The sequence below is a fragment of the Notothenia coriiceps genome, unplaced genomic scaffold (genome assembly GCF_000735185.1).
Source record: "Notothenia coriiceps isolate Sejong01 unplaced genomic scaffold, NC01 NC01_scaffold00026095, whole genome shotgun sequence".
Lineage (NCBI taxonomy): Eukaryota > Metazoa > Chordata > Actinopteri > Perciformes > Nototheniidae > Notothenia > Notothenia coriiceps.
Window position 1 is genome coordinate 209,702 of NW_011358796.1, and position 13,432 is coordinate 223,133.

The following is a 13,432-nucleotide window of genomic DNA, read 5'->3' on the forward strand; positions in this document are numbered from 1 at the left end:
CTACACACTTTGGGGTAATTTTAGAACAACGGAATCTTAAAACTGTCGAAAAGGGATAAACAACAGTAGCATCATCACACTTTTATTCCATTGGCAATAATTGTAGAATGTTGGGACGAACCGTACACACTGTTGACAGGGACATGTGTTCCTGTCAACATTGTCAACTCAAAAATTTTTTTTTTATGTAAAAGGTTGGACATGAATAAAGTATTTTTGTAGAATTATGTAAACAAAGTCATNGTTTTTTTAAGATAATTTGGTTTTATCCTCTTAAAAAGCCAGTTGTAATGTAAAAGTTTTACCGAGGGACAAGACATTTTGACCATATTTAACAGATATACAATACAAAAATCTTTAAAATAAAAAAATATATAAATGTATGAATTTTTTAAATGAACTTTATTTGTTTACCATATAATAACAACTACATTTGTTTATTTTCTGATGTTAATACAGCTTTTATACAGCTTAATGGGGTAGTTTTTGTGTCAGGGACACAAAATGGCACGTTTTCATAGAATGATCCGTCCAGTAAACAACTTTTTCCATGCACCTCACTCTGACCATCTGAAGTATCTCCTATGACAGATCTACCTCCCCCTAAACTCCGAGGGCTTTGATGACAGAGGTCCGTCAAGTATTTTGAGGTCTGCATGACACGTCATCAAAGCAGGTCTGTTCTATAGCACTGCTGCCACCGCTGTGTTGCTCTTGCATGTCCTTGACAGCGTGCGTGTGACAAAACAGAGGCAGACACCCTTAAAGATAAGCGTGAACATCTCTCTGCGTATGGAGGGAAAATGTTGGCCCAACTGTAAGAGAGCGCGAGGCACAGGCAGAGAGATTGAGTGAAGATGAATAAAGGATTGGTGACATTTATAACCTGAGCGATGGCACATCATACGCATCTCTTCTGTCACAAGCTGGAGGACAGATGGAGTGAAATAGACTGGGGATAAAGAAAATAGTTTTTTCGAGTGAATGGGCATGATCGAACAACAAAGCCGGTTACAGAGGGAGAACATGAGCATTTCAACACGAGTGTCTCTTTAATGTAGTGAGAACCATATTGTACGGGCTCAGGTGGGCTAACCTGCCCTTCAGTGCTTCCCTGCATCCCTTTTTCCTCACAACCTCCCACACCTTGGATCTGCTTTTCATAATCTCCCCAAGCAGGGATGTGTTGCTGGCATCTGAAAAAGAACGAGCATGCTGGCCGATAGAACATTTATTTCTCGGTGTACTACCTTTCTGATAGTCAGTCTTTGTAACCATAGCAACAGGTGGCTGACTAAGAACCCCTGCTTTTGTAACAGGTTGCAATGGCTTGGCCAAGGATATGGCAGGATACGTTCATTTCCACAGAGGATGTGCGATGGGTTTATCCTGCAAGACTTTGAAACTACACTGAAGCTGGGAACACTCTGTAGAACAAAGTCAGCTTTTAATGCTCAAGGGTTGTAATTTACATATCATAACCTTGAATGTAAATAGGTCCCGGGTTAACGTAGGAAACGCCTTTTAAGTGAAGTTTAATTAAAATCGATTCAACATGGATATCAATCTCAACAAATGCAATGAACAGATCCGTCCATCTGTCCTTTGTTCCTCCACACTTCACATCTATCCAACTACGGAAAAACAAATGAGTTTCCTCTGAACAGAAACTGCTGTAGGGCAATGTTTTGAACAGGTCCTTGTAGTGTTAGCATCATATATTCCACAAGGACACACACCTATACACTGTATACTGTACATAAGCATTGAAAAAGTAGCGGCTGTTAAAGGGTGAAAACAACATAGCATAGTATTCAACTTTTTCATGTGTGCTGGTTTGGAGTCAACAGAAAGTAACTTATTGATAGAAGTTTTCTAGTTTAAAGGGGACCTATCATGCAAAATGCACTTTTTGATGTCTTTTATACATAAATATGTGTCCCCGGTGTGTCAGGGAACTCACGCAGCGTCAGAAAATAAAACCCTCTCTCTTTTCCTTCGTACCCAAATCTCTAAAAACGGGGCTACAACGGAGCTGATCCAGATTTGCCGCCAATATGACGTCAAATTGGCGGCAGAGCCACAGCACTATCAGAAACGTTGCTATCAGAAACAATGCCCGACTGTTTTGGATGTAATATGGTCGGTGTTTACATTAGCATCGCTAACACTCAGAGCTAACCTGTACTGCACAGAGCATGTGTGTGAAGAAGCAGGAAATAAAAAGGAACTNCTTTGTGGTACAAGGGCAGTTGTCCACATGCCCCAGCACGGTTGTAACATGTTAATAACGGTTAGCTTTTTTCACACTACTACATGACAACAAATAGGGAAAGCTGTCAAATTCTAAGGCAACAAGATTTGAATGGGGTTTCACACATCCTCCAACAAACAATGAACAATGAACAGGATAACAGATAACACACACAGCATCATCCTATGTGAAGGATTAAACTGTTCTCTGAGAGGTGCTTCTACCTTAATTATGTAGACCTACCTCCTTTGAGCTGAAACCACAATATAAATCAGCTGCCTCCATCAGGTAGTCTCTCAAAAGCATCTCCTGCTCTGTTGAGAACACCTTCTTTGGTATCCAGTAGCCTACTCTTGGGGGTGTTTGTGATCCCTGACTCTCCAACCTCAGCCTCTTTGTATGGAACCGGTACAGGTTGACATGGCATATATCCAGGGACTTTGCCACTTCCCTGAATGATTTGCCCTTCTCAACTTCATTTGAGGCCCTCTGCAGCAGAGCAAGTGGCACTCCCCTGTCTGTCTTCCTCTTTCTGACATTTGGCATAGTTTAAACACACACACACACACACACACACACACACACACACACACACACACACACACACACACACACACACACACACACACACACACACACACACACACACACACACACTTTAGGCCTACTGTACAGTATTTTATTCTGTTTATTTTTACAGGGACAATGCACACCAATCAACAATACAACTGTATGCTTGAATGAACAATTGATAATTCAAGCAAATGAGCCATCATTGTAAATGTGCCATGTTACAACCGTCCCGTTACAACCGTCCCAGGACCACCAGTCTTGCTTTCACCCCCTGTGAACCTGCCTGATTGCTAGCTTGACCCATATTTAGCTAGTTATATTTGTAGCTTACAAAAAAGTGATTCTAATAATGCTAGTTTGGATTCCTAGACATTTGAACTCAAGACAGTATCCAAAAAATACATCATATCATTTTAGTTAATATTTTACCTCAGAAACACACTTTTGCTGATATCTTACGCGAGAAATTCAAACGTGGCTCCTTTTTTTCTCAGCGATCTTACCATCTAACTGCGCATGTGCAGAGTGAGTTTCATCACTCTAGCTTGTTTGTGATTGGAGATATTGAAGGTGTTACAACCGACCCATGTTACAACTGTCCCTGGTCTCCAAAGTAGCCTACCAAAAGTAAAATCAGTGGTGTACAGGAACTAAGTATATTTATTAAAGTACTGTACTTAAGTACAATTTTGGGGTACTTGTAGTTTACTTGATTATTATTATTATTATATTATTATTTTGTTTAAATTAAATGGTTTGCTACTTTGTACTTCTACCCCACTATATAATTCAGAGGTAAATGGTGTACTTTTACTCCATTACATTTATTTAATACCTTTAGTTACTGTGAAGATTTGAATTAATGATGTGAAATATAATCAATATTTAAATAAGACACTCTGGTACTTCTACTTTTACTTATATAGAAGTTCTGAGTACTTCTCCCACCTCTGAGTAAAAGTAGGCCTACTCGTTGTGCAGATTGGTCCATTTCAGAATAATATATATGATATGTTTTATAATGATTGATCATTAAAGTGTTCTCAAAGCTGGTAAAGGTGTTGCTAGTTTGAATGACTTTGTATACTGCAGGGTAGCTTGTGGATTGACTCCAGGTGGAACTAAAGTCTGATTTAAGAGATGATTATATTTCACATCATTCATCCAGATCTGTGAACTAACTAAAGTAGTGGAGTGGGTAGAACTTAGAAGTAAAAAGTAGTAAGAAATTGAAATAATAATATAATAATAATCAAATAAAGTACAATTTCCTCCAAATTCTACTTAAGTACAGTACTTGAGTAAGTCTACTTAGTTACTTTTCACCACTGCTTACAGGAGTTCAGTCACAGCCTGCGACACGGTGCTGCTGTTCTTCAGGAGTCTGCCCACAGCTCACACTGCTTATAATGCTTAAAATAACATGTACATATTTGACTTCTTCCTGACTTTTACTAGCCCATATTGTATGCTGCACTGTTGGAGGAGATTTTCATTGTCAACAATTTAGCTGTAGCTATTGTGCATATGACAATAAAACCCCTGTAATGACGTTGCACTTGTATACAGTTGGCTGAAGAAGTAGATTTTGCTCAGTTTCTGCTCTTACACCACACCACCACCACATGAATTACATAAATAAGGTTAACGAGAACTCAAATATGAAACTATAACTATATAATCTGTTTCATGAGGTGGATATGATTTTTCGTATTCTGGGGCCACTGTCCCGATCACAGTCTCCCTCTTACAGGAGTTCAGTCACAGCCTGCGACGTGGTGCAGCTATTCCTCAGGAATCTGCTAATTCATAGCCTGGACTGCTCTTAATTCTTATCATCTATTTAAAATGTCCATAGTGTATTTATTCCTGCATTTTATTTTCACCATTGTGCACTATTGTATGTCTTTAGTATCTTGTACGTTCCACTGTTGTGGGAGATTATTTTTGCCAACAATAATGTTGTAGCTATTGTGCATATGGCAATAAAACTATATATCTTTGAATGATGTTGCAATCCACTGAAGTTCATGGGAAACAGTTGGCTAAAGAAGTGTATTGGGATTAGCTTCTGCTCTTAAACCATGCACTCCACCACCACATTTAATATATAAAATAAGATTTAAAAAAAGAGAAGTAAAATATATAATAAGTGTCAGAAGGAGGATAAATACCAACCAAAGGGATTGTTTATAACCTAGCATCTTATTAACGGCTTTTAAGTGATCAATTAAAGGCATTACTAAAATATGTTTGTCATTAATAAAGCTATTGTTTAAACCTTTGAACTTAAAGGTGGGGTATAGGTAATTCACTTCAGAAACACTTTTTGTTATATTCCATGGAAATGCTCTTAACATCCCAATAGCAATGAATATATTAAATGCTTTCACAACAAATACATTGAAAAATGTCATCTGTGGAAGACGTAGTACTGTAAAAAGCACGACCAATCATCTGAGCCGGCCCGGCTAAAATAACTGGATGGCCTACCTGCCTGTCAGCCTTCCATCTGCACAAACTTATCTCGTGCCCTCATTGGTCATGTGCGCGTTCGTGTGTGTTGGAGGAGGGGCTCTGTAAGGAAGTCTGAAGGAAGTGGCAGATTTTTTCCGGTTGTGTACTTTCAAATTCTAGCCCACTCGAGCTGGTTTCTCCATTCTTACCTACCTTTAACATGGTTCCTATATGATAGAGTATTGGATTCTATCATTTTCGTTTTTTTTACTGATTTTCATCAACTATGCTATAATATAATCTATATATGATATAATTCGTTTTACAGGGGCCTTAGCAACATCTTTCCAGGGACTTCATATAAAAATAGCCTCTTGGCTTACTCTGGTGCATTTAAATAAATAAATAATGCTGCATTTTAGGAAATATAACATTTCATCAAATATAAATAATCAATGAATTACCACAAAATGTGTTATTCAGTATAGTAACTTAGTAAATGTATTTACTATACATCTACTGATCATGGGTCTTTAAAACAACTGTTTGACACATAATGACACAGACTGAAAACGGTCAAAGAAACATGGATCTGCAGATATAACTTGATCATTTTGTAATGAACCTAGTAAAATTATGCAGAATGGCAGACAGTTACTGCAAATTACCCTATTCAATAAATCGAATTGTGTTACTTTTGAGGTATTAATGAAACTTTCAACTAGCTATTTGTAGGACTATTTGTTTGCAGCAATTTGCAAAATAAAGATGATGTGTCTTTTTTTTTCCTTTTTAAGAAGTCACAGTTTTTGTACTATGAAACTACACCAGGATCACATGTTGGCTAATCAGTGTAATTAAAGTTGGGCGAATTCCTGTTTGTCAGTGGGTTTATGGAGTGGGTGTGTCCTATCGCCGGTGTTTCATTGAATTACTGTATGTTGTTGACACTTCCTGTCTGTGGGCTCAGTCTTTCCAGACACTTCCCAAAACGGTTCACCTGCTCTTTGCATTGATCAAATCTAAACTCCACTTAATCCTGCAGAGCTTTGAAAAGGTCAAACCACCCAAACTACGATCAGACACTTAGATCTGGTGGTTTCAAGAAATGCATTATTATATTTTCTCAAGTCAAATCCAGTGAAGGCGAATACATTTTCTTCAAGCTGCTAACATTATTGAACATGTTCTCATGTCTTCCATGACCGGAGTCCCTGCTTCTTTCGATGGTCATATTTGTCTTATAATGTAATGTATATTCAGTATAAAGAAAGTCCAGTCAAAACGGTGCGTGTGGACACAGTGTCTGTATTGACACATTCAATCATTTTAATGACATTTAGTGTTTTTTGAACTTTTTCAACCAACTTTCTATCAAATTTATTTTCAGCCATACAAAGCTCATTGTTTCTAAACAGGCTGAAAAAACAACTAATCTAATCAAAGCTTCAAAGTCAATCATCAAAAGTTAGCTACTAGCTAGTAGTCATTGTAAAGCATTTAGCTGCTAAAGAGCTAGCATTTCAGTCAGGAGTTGGTGGAGACCACAGAACAGCTTCGGAGAATTTCCACATTATGATTATGAATGTATTCCTTTGGCAAGAAGTCAAGTTGCACTTTGAACCTATGTCTGTCCAAAATGTCATCACTTCATCCTCGTTGTTTAGAATTGCCGAACATAGCTTATACATTCTTGAGGTGTGGCCACGTGTTGCGATGTCGGAGTGACCTTGACATTGGGCCACCAAATTCGAGCAGTTCAAGTCCAAGTAGCTGTTTGAAGCTAAGGTGCTCCCGAGATATTGCGTTCACAAGAACAGGACGGAGGTGAGGTCAAAGTGACCTTGACCTTTGACCCCACAATTTAATCAGACCATCCAAGTACACATTTCCAATTTGAATACATTTCTGGCCACTGCTAATTCCAGCATAGATTTTTGAAAGTTTGCGAAAAATCTTGTGAGACAGTAAGTCTCACAAGATGACTGCCGACGACTCATCTCAAACACAACTACAAAATGCCTTTCCCTAAATATCTTGCAAGAGTTTTGCAAATTGGGGGTTACCATTTAGACATCTGTGGTTTAGGTGTGCATAACAACAAAGAGAGGCAACTGTGCAACCAAAAAACATTGTTGGCTCATTAAGAGGTTAGCGTAGATGGTGTAGCATCATTTATGTCAGAACTGGAGAGTATTATTTCCCTGAAAGAAGAGAAAAAAACTGCATTTATGGCTGTTCTAGATAGAAAATATGTTTTGAATCTTCCCCCGACCGGCTTCATCCTGTTTATCTAATTGGTTGATGTGAGCCTGTTATTGACAGGTTGGTTCGTTGGTTTCGTCCAATCACCTGCCAAATATTGTTTTGTTTCCAATGACGGCTTCTCAAATGCTTTTATGTAACACATAACAATCTAGTGTTTCAGATTAGGTAAATAGACAACATAGAGTCAAACTAATGACTTCCCCCGCGTTAACAAGAGGAGACAACCAGGAATGTCAAGGATTCGGAACCTGTAACTACTTCTAGTAATAGAAACCCGCCCAACTGCATTTCAGAGACCGACAACATTCTTAGTAAGTCTGCGACCAAACCAGACTGCTGTCGTGTCCGTAACTATTGCTCATCAATATGCACGTCATAGGCACCATTCTTAAAACTGACTCATGTTGTTTCTTTTGGTGATGCAATCAGTTTTATGGCAGTAGTGTAATAACAGCTCACACGCACACTTGAGCGTAAAGGGAACAAGAGGTGCCAACTGAGACGCTCCAAAGGTTCGACAAGTGTTTTTGTTTTCAGAGTGAGCACCTGGACCCTATTGGCTTTCAGTTATGGCCAGATTTGTGGGAGGTGTTGAGATATATTCTGAAGCAGCATGGTGGTGAGTGCTGCTCACTGGTGGCTCACTAGGAATGCTGAAGGCAACAGGACAGAATTCTTGAGAGATTTCTGAGAAGACAACCTGTTACCTGAACAGCACTCGGCTACTTCCACACCCTCTCCGGCCTTTCATCTCCTGGAGCATGCTGACAAGCACTGCACATCCTGTCTGCCCTTGCACACAAACAGTAAAAACACCATGAGAAGTAAACACCCACCTGAGCCAAAGGCAGACACACCCAAACGAGACCTCGCACACATTTACAGTACGCACACACACACACACACACACACACACACACACACACACACACACACACACACACACACACACACACACACACACAAACCAACAAAGTGTTAAGCCAAAGATCACTCCTAGAGACACGCAGGCAAAGTGGCCCAGTTTGTAAGCCCATGTGAAGCAGAGGGCCGGCCGGGGGAAGATGAGGGGTGTTATGGGACGGAAACAGCTGGTGAGAAGCCCAGAGGATATTAATCTGAGGGGGAGACAGGATGGCAGGAGAGGCCGTCTAATAAAGCATGGTATTACTGCTGCAAAGGTGTGTGTGTGTGTTTGTGTGTGAGTGTGTAAGTGTATGTCTGTCTGTTTGTCTTCCTGAAGGATTACTAAAGTACTGAGGTGAGTTAGAAAAACCTTTGCAGTCTGTGTGTCTATCTGGCTACGACTAACTATATGTTCTAAATTTAAAAAATAAGTTCTCACTTCTTATTACAAATGTGGGGACATTTCGTATTCAGTGTTAACTGTTACGAAATCTGTGATCATCATCCGATAAATCCAGCAAGGCACATTAAAGTTTTACAACCCTTCAAAAACAAAAAAGGATTTTTGAAAATTAGATAAAATAAAGCAATCCAAATGTTCACTGAGCAATTAAAGTTCTGGTTGAAAGGAGTTGGAAGATGGGAGGGGAAGCTGGGCGGCATCAGTCGCACAGACACAGTAATGACGGCGCCACTGCTGTTTAACAATCAAAGATGGGAGGCGGGGGCTCGCAAGGAAGTCTCTCCTCGAAAAATACAGGTGTTTGGTACAATCAAAGCGCAGCTTGCAGAAATGACTGGGTTTGAAGTTGAAAGGGGAGGCAGGAGAAGGGGGGGCTTTGTGGTGAGTGAGTGCTTGTATGAGGAAAAAAAAGTGACTCAGAAGACAACTGTGGGCCGGTCTCTCCCCCGGGATTTTGAATAATTAACAAGGATAAGGAAGTTGACTACTAGGTGCTTACTGTTTACTTTGTTTGGATTTTTTTTGCCTCTGGAGGGGAAGTAGGGCTTAAGCTGGCCTACATCTCTGGAGGCTGGCGTGTTGGCAGTAGGATTTGTCTGGGACAGCAGCGTGGTTCCCGTGGGACTAGAGACAAGTCAAACCAGCCACAAGCCAGTGAATCAGAATCAGAACCAACTTTTTAGGGTGGGAATATTGTATACAAAGCACATGTCCTTTAAGGTAACACATTGTACTCAGAGAAATACAATCACACACAAACGGAAAGCTTAAAAAATTACGAATTATGTGTCACGTAAACTATTTTAACCTTCAGGGGAACCAAGCAAAGGCTCCAAAACCTTGTTCCTGGCTAATTACTGCAATTATAAATACAATAGCAAGCAATAATAGAGCGTGTCTAGGGTGCGTAATCCATTGGAGAATAGTTCCAGTAATAAAACAATTATTGTAATGGCTGGTTCTTTATAGCCATTACATTAATTGTTTGATTTGTATAGAAAGACTCTTATGCGCTTTATTCCTAAAGATTGATAGCACTCTTATGTCTGTAAGTTAAAGCTACCACCAGGAGACAGTCACATGCATGGGGAAACAGCTAGCTTGGTTTTAAACTTACTTCAGAAGATACCAAAGCCTCTTCTTTAGGACAAAAGTATAAATTAGCTAGCTAGCACAGTCCCTCCGCCTTCGCAACTCAAGGAAGAAGTCGTGAAGTGGAGACAGAATAAGATAAGCTAGCTAGCTAACTGTTGTCTCATTTGAGACTTATTAACATATTGTATCTTGTTTGTTTGTTTGTTTGTGTGTGTACAATATGTGTGTAGGTTTAAAAATTACTCATTCAATGTGGCCCCACGCAAAGTTATGTGATGAGGCCCTCTGAGTCGAGAGCGTCGACGAGGGACGGGGGAAGTCTAGTGCAGCACGCGCGTGAACTGCGAGCGCCGGAGTCTCGCCGTGGTGAAACTGTCGCACGCTTACACTAATTGCGCCGCATAAACGCAGTAAAGGTGCACCGCCTTCGCGCTTCAGATGAGGCTCCCTCCGCCAGATGAGGCTCCCTCCGCAAGATGAGGCCCCCTTCGTGAGGTGAGGCCCCACGCAGTCTGCGTGATCTGCATGTAGGGAGGGGCGGACCTGCATATTTTGTTAATCTTGTTCATTGCCAGACCAGCTCCTTTCCCCTGTTAGCGGTCTTCATGCTAAACTAAGCTAAGCTACGTTTTTGTGATATTTAGCATACCAAAGACAGTTTACATCTTCTTAACTTACTCTCAGCAGAAAAGGTGTAATTGCCAAAATGTTGAACTTATTTCATTTCAATTAATGTAAAATGTAATTGATGACCTTTGTAAAGAAAGAAACAACTCACTTACTTTTTCAACAAAATATGGTCTAGCAGTTGGATTTTGCTCAGTTTTGTGGAGGTAGTCAGAAATTCCCCAACAGTGTACTATTAATTTTTAAATCTTGTATTGATTAAAACTATTGACCAGAGTTAATTAAAAGAGTTTACAGAAAGAAAAAACTAAAAAGAATGTATGGTGGATTGGGCAGCAGCAGCTCACAGAGGCCCAAAAAGAAAGTAGTAAATGAATCCTTGGCAACAAATTTCCGCTAGCATTCTGGATTTTCCAAACTGCATCTATAGCCACACGCCCTGTTACTCTTAGTTCCAAAAGAGATTTAAGTCAAACATTGGCTTTGTGCTTGCTTTCTTGTATGATTGGCGAGATGTAACATGTGTAGGTGGAAGGGTTTGTCATAAGAAAACAGCACATGGAGGTCAGCAGTGCTGCAGTCATATAAATAGATTCTACTTTACCACATTGACATTCAAAGGGAGTTTTGCTGGATTGATGACAAGAGGAAATGCCAGTACTTCAGGAAAAGCCTCCTTGCAAGCAAGTTTAAAGAACCACAAACATTTTCATGTACACAGCATAAACTCTTATACAGAAAAATATGTGAGCAGTGACAGACATACAAAAAAACGAGCTATCTAAACACATCTAAATCATTAGGAGAATTTTTAAGCCCCTACACGGATTTGCACTGTAATTAAATGTTATTAAGTCTCTTTCTGATTGTGCTACATTGTATTCACGAGGAAATATGCTTGACTATTTAAAGATTTGTGTAAACACCATTTAGTCGTGGTGTGTGGTCTTCAATTCAGTGGCCTGATCTTCCTTCAAGTGAAATATGCTGAAAGATATGAGACATTATACCAATGTCAGTCTGAAAAGCACCAGCGACATATTTAAAATGAAAACTTTCCAGTGGTGAAAAAAGTATTTTTGATCTTTGAATAATGTAAACGTCGTAACACAAGTTATGTTTTACTCACCTTATCATTCTTAAGTATAAATCTAAAAAGAAATTAAACCAAAATGCATACTCAATATGCAAAATGGTTCATTTTACAATAATATATGTTTAATTACTGTGTTAGTATTACTGATGCACAAATATGTACAGTACTTTGAGAAAAAAGCTTATTATAATTACTATACATGCTGCTGGGTAGCTAAATCTATGATATTAGATCATCATTTATTTTGAAATGTTATATTAACCCTCCTGTTTTCTTCGGGTAAAATCTGACCGATTTTCTACTTTCATCAATCATAACTTTTTTGTTTTACATTCGATTGCATTAAGGCTTTATGATAGCCTTCACAGTAGACATTTGAACATATACAATTGCTGATCACCACTTTCGTTGAATTTTGGATGATTTAGTCAACTTTGTAACACCCATGGCACAGTGCGCCGGTCCAAAAGGTGACTGAAGAGAAAAGGAATTAGTAACTCATGCCGGCATCAGATAAACCCACACACCCCACACACCAACACACACACACACACACAACACACACACAGGCACCACACACAGCAACGGACACACGACACACACACACACCCATCACAACACACACACACCGGGCCACAGCACACCCACAGCCACCACACACACACACACACACAACAACACAGCCACACACACACACACACACACACACACACACACACACACACACACACACCACACACACACACCACACACACAACAACACACACACAGAACACACAGAACAATTTGAGACATTTCCCTCTCGTTTGATGTGCGCCATCCCCCACATGATCACACCTGGCACACACATATATGTCTCAGTGTCTGGTTCTTCTGTATATTTAACTGCAGTTTTTCACGCTACTAACCATATCTGTAACAGATATTGTACAGTTTGAAAGGGTGTTAAATGAAATTTGGTGATGATTAATCGGTTTTCTGTGTTAATGTAATAGCAGTTCAAACAGGACGGTCAAATTTTGACCGCGAACCACCAAGTAAGGGGGGAAACTAAGACAATAGAGGGTTAATAATACTGAATACTGAAGCAACTAAAGTTTTTAGATAAATGTACTAAGATGTACGCAGAGTATCGTTTAATTTTAAACAGAAATGGAAATACTTATCTTAAAGTTCCTCAAATTGTACCTATACACTACAGTGCTTGAGCTTTTAGTTAGTGCCACGGCATGGCGTTTTTGTAAAGTGCTGTTCCAGAGGACGGAGGAGCAGAGAGGAAGTGCTCGCCGGCCTGTCTGTGGTCTGTGTTTGTCAGTTGATTTGAGCTGCACCCCCAACATGCTGTGACAGGAAAGGATTAACTCAGTGAGGAGACAAAATAAAATCAGAAAGCCTTAAAGGGAGATAATGTTAAAAACCTATTAAAGCGTGATGTCACATTGAAAGCCCAGCAGTCACTTGAAACTCTGACATACTCGAGGACCTAACAAGCTGGGAGAGCGTATATTATTTGGCACTCTGGCATTTGCAGTTCATTGTCAGGTAAACACGTTTTTTTTCTAATGTGAGATGCCTGGTTCCCTGATGGTTCAGTCGCCAATAAACTGGTAACCCTGTTTCTGCAGAGTAAGAACTCCGATCTTGTGTGTTTTGGCGCCCGAGCCAAACCACCCTCAGAAGTGTCTCTCAATCA

At 39.7% G+C, this 13,432-nt stretch overlaps 1 long non-coding RNA gene across 1 annotated transcript in view; it reads left to right on the top strand.

Annotated features, from left to right (window-relative positions):
- The first annotated feature begins 250 nt into the window (after nt 1-250).
- The window catches only part of LOC104956476 (uncharacterized), a 13,940-nt gene continuing 758 nt past the window's right edge, over nt 251-13,432 (top strand). Inside the window, exons 1-2 of the long non-coding RNA XR_799563.1 lie at nt 251-529; nt 11,107-11,112. This is a non-coding gene — a long non-coding RNA (uncharacterized lncRNA). The remainder of the gene's footprint in view (nt 530-11,106; nt 11,113-13,432) is intronic.